At 40.9% G+C, this 15,761-nt stretch overlaps 1 protein-coding gene across 8 annotated transcripts in view; it reads right to left on the reverse strand.

Annotated features, from left to right (window-relative positions):
• Positions 1–15,761, reverse strand: part of Kansl1 (KAT8 regulatory NSL complex subunit 1) — a 124,049-nt gene that overhangs the window by 90,598 nt on the left and 17,690 nt on the right. For 2 of the 8 annotated variants that reach the window (XM_051178710.1, XM_051178721.1), the window contains exon 1: positions 7,966–8,566. The exons of the other annotated variants lie outside the window; for them this stretch is intronic. The gene's annotated coding sequence lies outside the window, so the exon portion shown is untranslated. Of the gene's footprint in view, positions 1–7,965; positions 8,567–15,761 lie in introns of those variants that run through there. 8 annotated transcript variants of the gene reach the window in all.

The following is a 15,761-nucleotide window of genomic DNA, read 5'->3' on the forward strand; positions in this document are numbered from 1 at the left end:
GGCTGGCCTCAGAGATCCGCCTGCCGTTGCCTCCCAGTACTGGGATTAAAGGCTTGTGCCACCACCTCCTGGCAGTGAAGACAGTTTCCTGTGTTTTGTCTGAAGGGGTTAAGGAAAGTTTCTAAGACAGAAGACTTTCGGAACTATTCTAAAGGGAGGCACAGCTTACACCACTTCATGCAGCTACTGAGTAAGCAACTCACAGGCTCCAGGACCCTGAAAGTATTGCAACAGACATGCAATCTGTTTACCCCACTTTTCCTTAAAATAGACACTTGAGCTGAACAGGTGGGTCAAAAAGCAACTTCATCCTGAAACAAAGAAGCAGTGTAGAACAATCTAAATATTTAAAAGCAAAGTGGGAAGGTGTTCTGTGGGCAGACCGATCAGCATATTCACTATATCTTTAGAGCTGCTGGCCTTACTTCAGAGCCCTGTTACATACAGTAATTAAGGCAGTAGTAGTAATAATCTCTAGCTCTTCATCCTTCTTCTATCCAGTCTCAACAAGCCTCCAATCTTGCCTCTACTATCATAATGACTATATCAAAGACAAGAGAGGGAAGGAGGAAAATTAAATCCCATTATGTGGTGCTTAGACTAAGAATAAACTTCAAATTCTCTATGTGCTTGCTCCCTTAGCATTCAACATCATCTGAAGCTCTCTACACTCTGCCCTCACTACACTCACCAAAATATACAAAACTCCACTCTTTTACATTCCTCCTTTATGTTTACCCATTCTACTTTTTCAAGGTTCAGTTCCAAATTAAAAAGTCATGCAATTATGCCTTATTCCTTCCAGGTTAAGTTAACCATCTCTCCCTCCAGCCTCATAATCTGTACTACGCTGACACTCTGGGCAATAGCAGGCAGTATATCAAAAACTCAGATTTCATCCCATCACTCCTTAGGCTATGCATGTCTTAAACAGTATGATTTGTGTTAAATCTGTTTCCTGCACACAGTACAGTGCCAGCAGACCAATACCTCCTAAGTAACCAAAGCGTTTACACTGAAAGAATCAGATGCAGATCCACTAAGAGGAAGTTAATGGAAATGTCTGGTCATGAGGTGACCCAATCTATTAAGTATTTACCAAGTGAATACAGGATAAACCTCATCAATTTCAAATTCCACTCATTCACATAGCCAAATACCTGTACCCAGACTGGAAAGGTTAAGACGAGGTTTCACTATGTGGCCCTTGCCTTTCTGGAAGTCACAGAAATCTGCCTGCCTCTGCCTCCTAAGTGCTGAGATTAAAATGTACTCCACATCAGTTTGGAAAATTTTTGAACTATATTAAATATTAAAATCTGGCTATATTATACTTTGAAAGCAATGTCTACCACATCTTAAATGCAATTACTCAAACATTTTATCTAGCAACTATACTTCTAGGGATCTACCCAACAGAAGAAGTATTTTTATGGGTGCAAAAAAATATATGCAGAATCCACTGAACTGTAGTATTTTTAAAAATAGGTTAAAATTTAAAAATATAAAACCATCTAATAATAAGTTTGAACCAATTTATGTATTAAGACACAGAAACAGAGAAAAAAGAATGTGAGAATTCTAAGATTTGTCTGTGGACACTCACAGAGGCCAAAAGGCAGCATTGGGTTCCCTGGAGCTGGACTTACAGGGTGGTTGTGAGGCCACCTGACATGCATGCTGAGAACCAAACTCCAGGCTTCTGCAAAAACAGGAAGTACTCTTAACACTCCCCCCAAGTAATCTCTCCAACCCTAGAATGTGGTTTTTGTTTTTTTGAAGCATGATTATAGTCAAACTATTAACAGTGTTCATCTATTTCTATCCATCATGAATTCAAATTCCTTACCAGTCTTTAGCTCACAGACACAAACACACACACAGAAGTTTTATCTCTAATAAACCTAATGATTTTGAGCTCTTGAAGAGCCCAAGCAAATTCATAAGGGTTATTCTCCAGGACTCAAACTCAAATTCCAGAAATACCACCAAAATCTCCTTTATGCTTTTAAATTAATGATAAAAAACATTTTCCAGGTAGTTAGCACATGCCTTTAGTTCCAGCACGTGGGTGGCAGTGGCAAGCCTGAGGCCAGCCCATCTATTGAGCTAGCTCCAGGACAGATAGGGCTACAAGGAGAAACAAAACAAGAAAAACCATTTTTCCAACGCCAGAGAAATGCTAAAATACTAACAGACTTCTTTTGTTCCATTAAGAGGCCCAAGACTAGATGGTGTGGAATAAATTACCAACTACCAAAAAGAAACCCCTGCATTACAAATATACATATGTTTCTTAAAGTCTTCATATATTCCCTATTCTCCACATAAAAACAGGTTAGTGAAACTTTCAAGACTTAAATATTTCCTTGAACATGTGTTTTGCTACAGGAACTCCCTCCTCCCCCCACCAGGACCTTAGTGTTAAGGAAGCAAGCATTCTAAGTTACACTCCTGCCACACAATACACATACATGCACACATTCTATTCAATCTCTCCACTAGTAAATGTTACAAACCCCAGAAACAAATTGGCCCTAACCCTCTTCACACTCTATTGAAGTACTAACAGGCAGTTAATGAAGGCCAAACAGTAAGTAGTAAGAGAACCTAGGTATCAGTTTGCATCTTAACAAAATTATTACTCAACCTTGTTATTCCTCACATTTACATTTCCCCTCCAACTGAATTTAACCAGGTCTGACCTTAAACTGCTCTATTTTTTTTTTCCCCAGAGAGAAATTAAAAGGTGAAGGACCTTATAAGTGCATGCCCCTGAAGCAACTTTTTCTTATATTTTTGGTTGTGAGCCTAGCCTGTACCAGCTAAGCCATCTCTCCAGCCCTGAAGCAATTTTTTCTTTTAAAAAAAAACCTATATTTAAATGTTTAACTAAAATCTTAGTTCAGATTCCTAGTTCAAGTAATAACTTTTGGTAACCAAAAAATTACAATGAATTTAGCTCTACTTTACATTCCCCAACGCCATCAATCAGAAAAGAAATTTAAACACAAAAACTTCTAACTAGCAGGGTGATGGCCCATACCTCAGGAGGCAAGGCAGGTAAATCTCTGGGAGTTTGAGGCCAGCCTGGGCTACACAGAGAAATCCTGTTTCAGAAAAACAAATAGAAAAACTAGAATTAAGAAAACAAATTCAAATGCTAAAATTCTATGAAGCAGGTTTGAAATCTTAGAAATGAAGATTTGTGGAAAGTAATTTTTATGTAGGGCATGTTGGCATACACCTATAACTCCAGCACCCAGGAGGCTGATGCAAGGTTCTTAAGTTAGCCATAGAGAGTTGGAGGCCTGCCTAATAGACCATGTTTTGAAAAACTCCAAGTAGGCATTGCAGTTTACCACCACAAACAAAAAGCAACTTTTATTAAACAATTAGCACTTGCCAAACTGTGATAGCCAACACAGGATTAAGAGTTTAAGGGGGGGAATAGAGAAAAGGGTTAAGACTTTTCCCAGTACCCTTATTAGGCAGCTCACAAGCATCTATTAACTGCAGAGGATCCAATGCCACTAGCCTCCATGGGCATCTACACTCACTCTCACAAAGACACAAAAAATAATAATTTTTTTTTTAAAACCTGGGGGGGGGAAAAAAACCTTAAAAGGTCCCCTTCACCTTGAAAAAGCCTCTTGATTCATAAAGGTTTAAAACATTCATTAAAATCTTCATATACAATCATCAAGTATTTTTTGTAGGGATTCCAGTTTTTCTTTCTTGAGACAGGATCCCACTATGAAGGGATCTCAAACTCAGAAATCCATCTGCCTCTGCTGGAATTAAAGGTGTGTGCCATTCCACCTGGCTCCCAAGTTTATTTTTCATTCATGGGAAGTTAGTTACCTTTACCCTATCAAAAATTAGAAAAAGCTAAACATAAAGAAAAAATAGCCTATTCCAATGCTTGTGAGTACCAGGCCTTTTGGTAACTCACAACTACTATCTAGCTAGGTTTTCCCTATATCCAAAAAGTCAGACCTGAAGCTAAACACAGAAACAAATCTCAGAGTACTATCTTCACTGCTTAGTTTTAAAAGACCTGTCTTTGTATCCTTACTCATTTTAAATAAGCTACTTCCACTGGCTAGGGTATTCTAGTCACAGGAAGGATATTTTACATTAGTGCCCTTGTTCACTTTATGGAGTACAGTGCAAGTGTCTCAAATAAAATGGGCCCCACACTTGGCCTGCTGTCTAGTGCAAAACAGATTTGGATCATTGCCTTTACCCCTCACCAGCCAAAAGACTTCTTTCATTGTTTTTTGGGTTTTCTTTAAATCTATATAAAGAATAATTTTTCAGTCTGGACATATTAATAGTTTCTAATCTAATAAATTCCATACTAGCTTATAAACATAAAATTTGTGCAAAACGTCACTACCAGAGTGCAGTAATTTGTCACACAAAGTAGGACAATAATTGGTATTTTCCATTCCCCAATATGTAAGCTCAAAACTCAGGTGACAGCAACTAAAGACAATATGAATTAAAGAAGTACTAAAAAAGAGGTCACTAAGAAGAGGCTGCCAGAGAAGATAAGAAGCAATACCTCAAATATTATTTGTAGATTGAGGAAACAATTGTGAGTCACAGGAATAACCAGAGGATAACTGTTAGTTATCACTACCACATACTTAATCTACACTATTGCTTTCTATCCAGTTCAAGGAATAGACAGGTCTTGGAACTGGAAGTAATACGTATTTATATATGTACAATATATGTAATATACACAATTTTTTCCCAGAAAGTCACTCATTTGTGTCTTAACTGCCTCACCAAAAGGATGGTGGGAGAGATGATGCCTAGGCACCCCCCATCCAAAGAAACTGGATAGCAAAAAATAAGGATTACCATTTAAATCCAGAGCTTTCTATATACTGCATAGATTAACGTTTTAAAGTGACTTGAAAAACTATTTTAACTATTTTCTTAAATAAGAAAACAATTTCACTCAATACTACAACTACTCAATACTAAACTACCTTTGAAAACAGGCAATAACAAACACAGCAAATTTAAAATTTGTTCACTTTAAAAGTATTAATGGTGAGCCGGTTGTTGGTGGCGCGTGCCTTTAATCCCAGCACTCAGGAGGCAGAGGCAGGTAGACCTCTGTGAGTTCGAGACCAGCCTGGTCTACAAGAGCTAGTTCCAGGACAGCCTCCAAAGCCACAGAGAAACCCTGTCTCCAAAAAAAAACAAAACAAAACAAAACAAAAAAACAAACAAACAAACAAAAATTAATGGCAATTGTGATGGCACACACCTTTGGTTCTATCACTGTGGAGGCAGAGGCAGGTAGATCACTATGAGTTTGAATTGAAGCCAGCCTAAAGTGAGTTCCAGGACAGCCAGGGGTACACAGAGTAACCTTGTCTGGAAAAACAAAAGCAAAAAACTAAACAAACACAACAAAATCCATATACCATAGAAACACTGATTACAGTGTAACATTACTAGAGATGAAATGGTATTGGAAATGTTTGAAGGAGAAAAAAAAATACAATATTCCTTTCTTCTAGCCTTGACAAAAGTTCACAAGTAAATTAAACTGTTTTCTAGCTTCCAGAATTTTCCTCAATAGGACAGTAAGTTATCAGAGTGTCCTGCATATTTAACATTATGGTAAAGCATCAAAGTCAGATACTAATGGTCTAAATAAGGTTTCAGGAAAGATGCAGCAGCCCAGTACTTCCAAATTTTATAGGTGGGAAGACCAACAAAACTCCAGTCTCAAAATCTACATTATGTAACTGATGACTCTGAATTGTGTACAGAAATCAAATATTTGATTTACATATACTTAACTGTATTAGTTATCAAAGATGCTAACCTCACCACAATCAAGAGGTTAAAGAATGTATGTGATAACTAATGTTTCCAAGTAGTTCACATTTAAAAATAAAGTCAAGCCACCTCAAATTCTGAGCTCACTAACAAATCACACCAAATACTCTAAAGGGCAAAAGATCTATACACTCTGTTTGCTAAACCTAGTGGAAATTCAATTCAGAATTCCATGACTTAGGATTGTTATCTCATAGTTAAAAGTTTTTTAAATATTCAAGGTATGAGCATTTTTACCTTGCCTTATTTTTAGAGCAACACATCAGATTGCACCTATCACATGACATGATGTAACTGTTAGCAAGGAAAATGGTTCAAACCATTGATAACATACATGGCAGGAAAAAAAACAGATCAATCCTAACCAAGAATCACATTTTATATTTACTTTGTAAACTTAGTAACTTATATAGAAAAGAAACATGTAGTTTTGGATAATTAGAATTTATCCAATTATGGGGGAAACTAACATGAATAAATAGGCAACCAAGTAGCATGCTTCTAAAACTAGAATTACAAACAACTTCTCTATCAAAAATGCAACAGAGAAACATCAAAAGTATCCACTGTTGGGGGGGGGAACCTGAATAGATAACACCTGCAGTTAATAGAAAATTTCTAAATTGATGAAAGCATGCAAGGCAAGGAACCAAGTACAGCCCATAGGAGAGGGGGAAGGGAAACACGCCCACTTTGTGCCTTTGTAAATACTGGTACTTTAAATAACCTTTAAACAAAAACAAAAACCCGGGGAAATACAAGCTACGGACCATTCTAAGAAACAGAAGTCATTTTAATGTAACGATTTTCCTTACTTGAAAGTAGTTTTTGGAAGAAGTTCTGTAACTATATCATGATTATGCAAGGCAAGGATTATGTAATTTTATCGTTTATTTTAAAATGTTCTCTGAATGTATCAAAAAAAAAAAAAACCAAACCAACTAAAGCATTTCTCCAATGAGCAGAAGAACGCTTCCTTAGCTACAATTTAAAATATTAACATACACCCCCAAAACAAACAAACAAACAAAAAACCCACGATGATTGCCAGCCACGTGACGAAGGATATGGCAACACCAGGATTGTGAATGAAGGGGAGGGAAGCTAGGTTGGAGGACTAGCGAGATTTCTCTTAACTTTGGGGACTACAGGATTCGGGTCTCTCGATCCTTAAAGCACCAAATTCTAAACCCCAGGAGTTGTACAGCTAACACCCTCAAGTGCGGTTTTATTAATAGGTCACGGGAAAATGCTCCAGTGACCTCCAGGATAAAGGAGGAAAAAACAGGCGGAGGAAAGAGCAATTTAAAGTGGCGCCATCATGTCACCCCTTTTCCCCTAAGGCAATCAATAAGCAATAGTTAAGTAACGAGTTTCACTAAAAATCCACATTGGGATTCCAACATTGGAAAACAAAAGGATTTCTAGGTAAAACATGGAAGTAAAATTGTTTACAATATGGAAAACAATTATAAACTATTTGCTGAGGATGAAAAGACCGTCAGCCGGAAAACAGGCCCCCCAAAATGCAGTAAGACTCGCTTAAAAGCAAATAAATGCCTCTTCCTCTTTAGTTGAAAAAAAAAAAAGTCTGTCTGAGACTAGACCCGAAAACGCAAATGACCTCAATATACAAGCAACAAAAATGTTAACAATCAGAGTTGTGATACAAACCGTGAGACAGACATACAAGACGTGTTCGAGCAAAGAAAGGCCTTTCGCAGTCAAGAGAAGTTCAAGGGAAGAGCAAGAGTTTGTTTTTGTCCTTTTTTTTTTTTTTTTTTTTTTTACGGAAATAAACCATGTTCTTCAGGCCGCCTTTTTAAATAGAACGCCAAAGGAAAGCCCGGCGAACGAGGCGGCAGCTGGTGGAGAAGGGCCCCCGCACACCCCCGCCCTTGGGGCGACTCCCAGCCCGGACCCGCAGCGGGGAAGCCCGGAGAGGCCATTTAAAGTTCCGGGGATTTTTCTTCCCCTGCCCTGCCTTTCTAGTTACAACTAACAAAGAGAGGGAGAAATGGGAGCCACAGGGAGAGCGAGGAGAAGGAGAAAGGGCAGCGGGAGGAGGAGGAGAGGAGCAGCAGCAGCACCTACCACGTGATGGAGGAGCGTAGCCCGGGCGGATTCGGCCCCACAAAATGGGCGCAGTTTGCAAACAGCCCCCCGGCCTGGGAGCCGAGGACCAGCAGGCGGAGGCGCGCGGCAGCAGCTCCGGCCGGGCCCGCCGCTCTCCTCCCCCCCGGCGCCCGGAGCCGCCCTGACTTTCCGGGCGGGGGGGCGAGGCGAGGGGGGAGGGGAAGGCGGCGGCGGGGAGCGGCCCCTTTTTCTTCTCTTTTGAACCCTTTCTCCGGCCTTCCTCCGTTCCGGCGGGCCCTGGGCACGGCCGGGGACCGCAGCCCCGGCGGACGGGCGGGGGCAGAGGGTAAAGCCGCCCCCCCGCCCCGCACAAACAAGCGCCACCGTCTATAGCCCGCGCCCGCACCCCAGCCGCCACCCCGGTGCTTCTTCCCGGCCGGGGAGCGCGCTTCAGCCGCCCCCCAAGCCGCCGCGGCGAGACGAGTCGGCTTCGCTACGGCGCTTGGTTCTCCCGCCGGCTCGGCGAGCGGTGGCGGTGGCGGCGGCGGCACTGGGAAAATGGCGGCCGAGCTCCTTTTCCCTCCCCCCCTTTAATCTGAAGCGGAGGGAGAATGGAGCGAGCAAGCGAGCGGGCGAGTGCCGGGGACACGGGGAGGAGGGACAGCAGCGCCTCCGCCGGCTGCGGCTGCGGCGGGCCGCTCCGCCCCGGCGCGCCGCCAGGGGGCGCCCGCCGCGCCGCCCCCGCGGGCTGCCAGGAGGCGCGGCCGCCGCCGCCTCAGTCATGGCTCCTCGCCGCGGCCGCTGCTTCTGCACCTCTGTTTGCGGAAGCCGGAGCTGGCTGCCTGGTACGTGCGGCAGCAGCACGCGGCACTGCGGCAAGAGGTGAGGGGCCTTGCTCCGACCGAGGTGAGGCTAACCTGAGGCGCTGACGCCGTCACATTCCCTCCGCACTGGGGCTGGCGGTGCCACGCGCCGGTATGAGAGGAGGGCGGACTAGCGCGGCAGAGCGAGAGGACGTGAGCGAAGAACTGTTACAGTGAACGGAGGAAGCTGTTGCTGCCACACTACCCCAGGGCCAACCGTGCTCTAAGCTGGGCAGGAAGCTCCCTGACCAGTGACGCGGTCTCTGCCACCCGCCCTTTGTCCTACACCCTGCTCGGTACACTGCAGCACACGGCTGGCTGCTAGCCCTAGCGCCACGCTCTGCAGCCGCCAAACCAAAAAAATAAGCAGACGCCATTGCGCAGGCGCGAGCTAGCCGACTCCGGGCTAGCCCGGGCAGGGGCAGCTGGGAGCCAAAGGGGAAGTGATGGCCCACCAGCGCCGGGCCCGCTGGGAACTGTAGTTTTCCTTAAGGAGCCCGCGTCTTCTTTTAGGTTTCGTGGTTTCCAGATCCGCCAAAATAAGCAAAAAGGCATTCATTGCACAATGGTTTTTATGTTTCCTGTTACCAACAAATTAGAGTTCATTGCCCCGCTAAAACTTCAGCAATGAACAACAGAAACAAACTTGTTATGTTCCTTCCAGCGTTGACTTATTCCTCATAGCAACTAGTTTGTCAGCATGATATTGATTCCTTCCTCCCAAATAAGGTCTTAATATGAGAGAACTTTTTCTAGATTTAAGAGACTCAATATAATGCAAAGTGCCACACAAAATACAAATCTACCGCACTTTAAAGATAAAGATGCCAAAATAGCATAAAACTGGTTGCAACAACTCAATCGCCAAACTCAACATATAAGAAAGGTAAAGTCTACCAAAAAGGAAAATGCTCAATGCACTTTTGTGTGGTTTACCAAAACCAGTATCCGGTGTATCCGGTGTTGTGTGTCACTTCATGTCCTTAAAAAAAAAAAAAAAAAAAAAAAAAACACCTCCCTATCGTTAGTAACCTAAGGATTAATTTCTCATTCTAGAGTAAGCACTCCACCAAAACCTGTTTCCAAAAAAAAATTAAAAAAAAGTATAGCTTCTCCACACATACACACTTTTTTTGTTTGTTTTGTTGTTTTTTAAGACAGGGTAGCCTTGGCTGTTCTATAACTTTCTCTGTTATCAAGTGGGAAATAAGATTCTCTAGGACACAGTATAGGCTGAATGATGTTTATTCAGGGAGAAATCGTTTACACCTGAAACCGAGGGTTCCCGCTCCAAGTATGTCACCCAGATGATCTCCAAAACCCAACCAGGAAGTAAGAGAGCAAGCTGGGAACCAGGACCCAGCTTCCCCCATATGTCTGCACCTGTGCCCACACCCCAATGGGCGTGTTCAGTGCATCACTCTGTAGACCAGGCTGGCCTCCCAAGTGCTAGGGTTAAAGTCATATAACAATATCACCTGGCTAGCTTTTCTTTTATAAACACCATATAAAAAAAATCAAGGCAATTTTCCTCCTCATACTAATACGACAGCTCCAGAATTACATAAATATATTCTCTCACCATAGAAATATCTAGTACTCATAAAGAAGAAAAGTAAAATCAGGCTTGATGGTGACATAAAACTTTAATTCCAGCACTCAGGAGGCAGAAGTAGGCAGATCTCTGTGAGTTCTAGGCCAACCTGATCTACAAAGTAGATCCCAGTACAGCCAGGCCATTGCACAGAGAAACCATATCTCAAGAGAAAAACAAAAAAAGGTCTAAGGTAACTTCATGATTTAACTATGTTAGCAACAAAAGCAGTAACATTCAAAAGGCTAACTCTGAAAGTGCTTCTAAATCTAGAAATAAAGCAGGAATATGGAAAACTTAATTCAAAAGATAGCATTAAAATTCAACCAAGCTACCACAGTGGCACACAGGAATCTAATGAAGGAAAATTCTGATTTTGATGCCAGCCTGGGCCAAGAAGGGTGACTCCATCATTGGCAGAGTGTTTACCTAGCAAGCACAGAATCCCAGCCAATCCCTGTCATTACATACTCCAGTCACTATGGCCCCAAATCAGTAATCCCAACACTTGGATGGAGACAGGAGTTATTCTACTACACAGAGTTCAAGACCAGCATGGGATACATGAAATTGTGTCTAAATATATCAATACATAATTTTTCATAAGTCAGTTGCCAATTCTAAAAATACAACAAAACATAAAATCTGCTCTGATAGTATTAAAAACCTAGATATTTTGAAAGATGACAGACACAACTATTCCCTCGATGGAAAGGTACGTCATTCTTCGGAAGGGTCATTCCATCCCCAAACCCACCTCTGTGTCTCTGTGTCTATTTCTGTGTTTCTGTGTTGGGAACGCACATGTTATATATACAAATGCACATGGCCATAAGGAGGCCAGAGAAATACCTTGGCTGTACTCCTCAATTGCTTTACACTTATTTCGAGACAGGGTCTGAACCTGAAGTTCACCCAATTTGGGTAGGCTAGCTAGCCAGCAAACTCCTGGATCTACCTATTTCTGACCCAGACACACACTTTTATTAGGATACTAGGAGTTGAAATTTAGGTCCTTGTACTTGTTCAATAAATGTTTCTATCCACCTAACCATTTTTTCACAAGCCACTGACTTTGAGGTTCTATGTATACATAAGAACATACACTGATAAAGTAAGAAATATCTAAAGCAAGAAGCTAAAGAGATGGCTCTGTGGTTAAGAACACCAGCTGCTCTTACAGAGGTTCTGAGTTCAATTCCTATGACCCACATGGTGGCTCACAGCCATCTATAGTGGAATATGATGTCATCTTCTGTCTAATCTGTCCTGCAGGCATACATGTAACTAGAACATCCATATACTAAATAAATAAATCTCAAAAGAAGAAAGGAGAGAGGGGGGAGGGAGGGAGGGAAAAAGGAAAGGTGGGAGGGAGGGAGGGAAGAAAACAGGGAGGGAGGGAAGGAGGTAGTTTTGAAGCTACTAAATAAAAAGAAGAAACTAGATAGATGTGGTTAAAAAACTTTAATCCCAGCACTCCAGAGGCAGAGGCCAGCTTGGTCTACATATCAAGTTCCAGGATAGCCAGAGCTATATAATAGAGAGACCCTGTCTCAAGGGGGTTAAAAAAAGAGAAAACTTGTTTGGATGTTAAACAAATACTATAATAAAATCAAAAGTACTTCTGCCAAAACAAACACAATTATGTAGCAAAAGACAAACTTTCCCAAAAGTCATATTTTCCAAAACATGTAAATTTTTTGTTTATTGGTAATGATTAATTGTTTTGTTCTTTGAGACAGGGTCTCCCCATGTAGGTCGGCTAGCCTTGAGCTCATGAAGCTTCCTGCCAAACCTGGTAGAGAAGATAGCAACAAGATTCTGGGAGCACTTGGAGAAAGAAGATAGAGGAACAACTAATTCAGACCATTCCTAGAGAGATGCACACTGCAAAACTCACATAAAAATCACATGTCCAGATGATGAAACCTGAGACAGCTAACAAGTCATCAAGGGGACAAAACTATCAGAGATGTTGTTACTGAAAACATGACTAGAATTCAGGAAATGCTAAAGTCTCTATCTTATCTCTGTCATTCATTTACTAAGAAATTCTATAAAATTTCCTCAAGTTTTTTTCATTTGTGATTTAGACTAACAAAAACAAAACATTCAGTATTATTTTTCATTCCAAACCAATCCCTACAACCACATTAAGACACAAATTCAACAAATCAACTAATTTCAAGCACATAACCATATAATAGCTAATTGAAACTATTTTCTGTGGTTGAAAAAAAAAAAAAAAGAAGAGGAGGAAAGCCAAGCATGCTGATGTGTCTATAATCTCAGCTACTTGAGGCCAAGATGGAAGGATCTCAAGCACAGCTTGATCCTAACTTTAAAAGAAGGAAGAAGACAAGGTGGACACATGCTACAGAGGACCCAGGTTTGATTCCCAGAACCTACATAATAGCTCACAACCATCCATAACACCAGCTTCTGACCTCTGCAAAGCAATAGGCACACAAATGCATATACACATATGCAAGCAAAACACTCATACACATAAAATAAACAAATCTAAAATAATTTTTTTTAAAGAAAGAAGGGCTGGAGAGATGGCTCAGCCAAAATATAGAAAGAAAGAAATATTTTAAACTGGATGTTGGTGATGCACGCCTTTAGTCCCAGCACTCGGAAGGCAGAAGCAGGAGGAGTTCTGGGAGTTCAAGGCCAGCCTGATCTACAGAGCTAGTTCCATAATAAGCTTCAAAGCCACAGAGAAACCCTGTCTTAAAAAAAAAAGAAAAAAAATTTCTTTTTTACTAGGCAAGATAGCACACATCTGTAATCCTAGTATTGGGAGAGTAAGACAGAAGGATCAAGAGTTCACACACAGCCTGAGATGTATAGTGACTGACTTTTTGGAGCCTATGCACCTCACATTTCCTAGAATACCTATGATAGTACTATCAAAATATGACCTTTTCCAGTTGAGCATGACAGCACACACTTTTAATCTAAGCACTTACAAAGCAGAAGTAGATGGAGTTCTGTGAGCTCTAGGCCATCCTGGTCTACAAAGTAAAATTCCAGGACAACCAGAGATACACAGTGTCCTTGAGCAGGGTGGTGGTGGCACACTTCTTTAGTCCCAACACTAGGCAGGGAGAGGGACAGCCAAGGCTGTTACTCAGAGAAAAACTAAAATAAATAAATAAAGCCTTATTACTAATATTTAGACCCACAGAATGAAGTTTGTTTTGAGGGGGGGTTGTTGTTGTTGTTGTTTGTTTTTTTTTTTTTTTTTTTTTTTTTTTCAAGACAGGGTTTCTCTGTATTGCTTTGGAGCCTATCCTGGAATTTGCTCTGTAGACCAGGCTGGCCTCGAACTCCCAGAGATCTGCCTGCCTCTGCCTCCCAAGTGCTGAGACTAAAGGTGTGCACCACCCACCAATACCCAGCCAGAATGACGTTTTTAATAACAACAATATCACTACTCTTAAAACATTTTAGGGGGGTTATTAAACATTGAACCCACTGTCTCAAACATGCCAAATACACAGTAGTTAACAACTGTGCTATATAATACCACCTCCATTCTACTTTGTCACTAAAAATGGACATACCTTTCTTTCATCCTGGGGTGTGGGGTATGATTAAAAGCTACATGGTACATACACACACCATTAAATCTATCCAATGTTATTTTAAATGGGTAAAAAAAAGATCAAAGCTAACAATTGAAAAAGATCAAGCTGTTAGTAAGCTTATGTTCCTGATTCTCACTCCTGCAACCTGTTTCTGAAGACTGCCTGAATCATCACAAGAAGTCTAAATCAGGTGTTATTTAAAAGCATAACCAGACTGAGTGCAATGCAAGTACCCCAAATAAAAGGGAGCCAAGGAAGCAACAGGGATCTAAAATTAACGTTAGACTTGTCACCTCCACCCTAAGGGTCTCAAAATAAACCAAAGGTCTACCAAGGGAAATGTTATGATTTATATGACCTAATCTAATCATATTTAATCCTGCCTTTTCCATTTTGAAATGTTTGCTATTACCCCACAAGAGGGTTCTAGGTTTCTTCAGTCTGTGTCAAGATTTTTAAACATTAGTTATACTTTTAACTATTTTCATCTTCATTGAATTATTAGGCAACTAGATACATCTTAATTGAAGCCATTATTACTCTGATACAGAAACCTCGTGATAAAATTATACAGATCAATACCCTTTATGATACAGATATAAAAATCCTCAATAAAGCAAAAATGAATTCAGAAACATTAAAAAAAAAAAAAAAAAAAAAAAAAGGATGACCTTTGCTAAATGTGGTTTTCTTCCAGTAATTCAAGGTTAGTTTAACAGCTGAAAGTCTGTTGTAATACACAATGTTATTAGAGGACAAAAACCACATGACCACATAACCAACAGTTAAGAGTACTGACACATGGAGGATAACAGCCCTCTACAACTCCAGTTCTAAGTGACCCAACACCCTCTTCTTGTCTCCCAGGGCACTGCACACAAAGATATATGACATACATACATGCCAAACACCCACACAAATAAAAGCAAATCTTAAATTTGAAAAAAAATAAAAATACCCATGTGATCATCTAAACACAAAAAAAGCACTTGGCAAATTCTAATAAAAAAAACTACCAAACTAGAAATTGAAGGAAATTTCCTCAACCTGATTAAATGGTATCTATGAAGAATTCATAATTGGATTTTTTTTTTTAAAGATTAGCTACGTAACTTAGGCTAGCCTTGAACTTGTAGCTATCCTCCTACTTCAAATTCTTAATGCCAGGAATATAGATCCAAACTGCTATGTACTAGACCGTGTGTGTGTGTGTGTGTGTGTGTGTGTGTGTGTGTGTGTGTGTGTGTAAAACATCCATATTTGTGGGGGGTGGTTTGCAAGGAGGACAGGGTCTTATTGTGTGTAGCCCTGGCTTGTCTGGAACTTAGTATGAAAACTAGGCAAGCCTTGAATTCACAGAGATCCACCTGCCTTGTCTGAAATTAAAGCAGGGCAAGACCAGATTCAAAATCTTGATAGACAAAAGACTAAATGCTTCCTCTAAGATCAAGAATAAAACAAGTATATACACTATTACTACTTCTAGTCAATATTGTATTAAAGGTTCTAGAATGTGCAAGTAGTCACAAAGAAAATCTGATAGAAAATAAAAAAGACTATTTTTATTTGCAGAGAATATAATCTTGTATATAGAAACCCCTATGTACTAGAGAGATGGCTCAGCAGTTAAGAGCACTGGTTGTTCTTCCAGAGGACCCAGGTTCAATTCCCAGCACCCACATGGCGGCTCACACTTAACTTCAGTTCTAGGAACCTGACACCCTCACACAGACTTATATACAGGCAAAACACCAAGGC

This window comes from Phodopus roborovskii, unplaced genomic scaffold, assembly GCF_943737965.1.
Source record: "Phodopus roborovskii unplaced genomic scaffold, PHOROB, whole genome shotgun sequence".
In the NCBI taxonomy this organism is placed as follows: domain Eukaryota; kingdom Metazoa; phylum Chordata; class Mammalia; order Rodentia; family Cricetidae; genus Phodopus; species Phodopus roborovskii.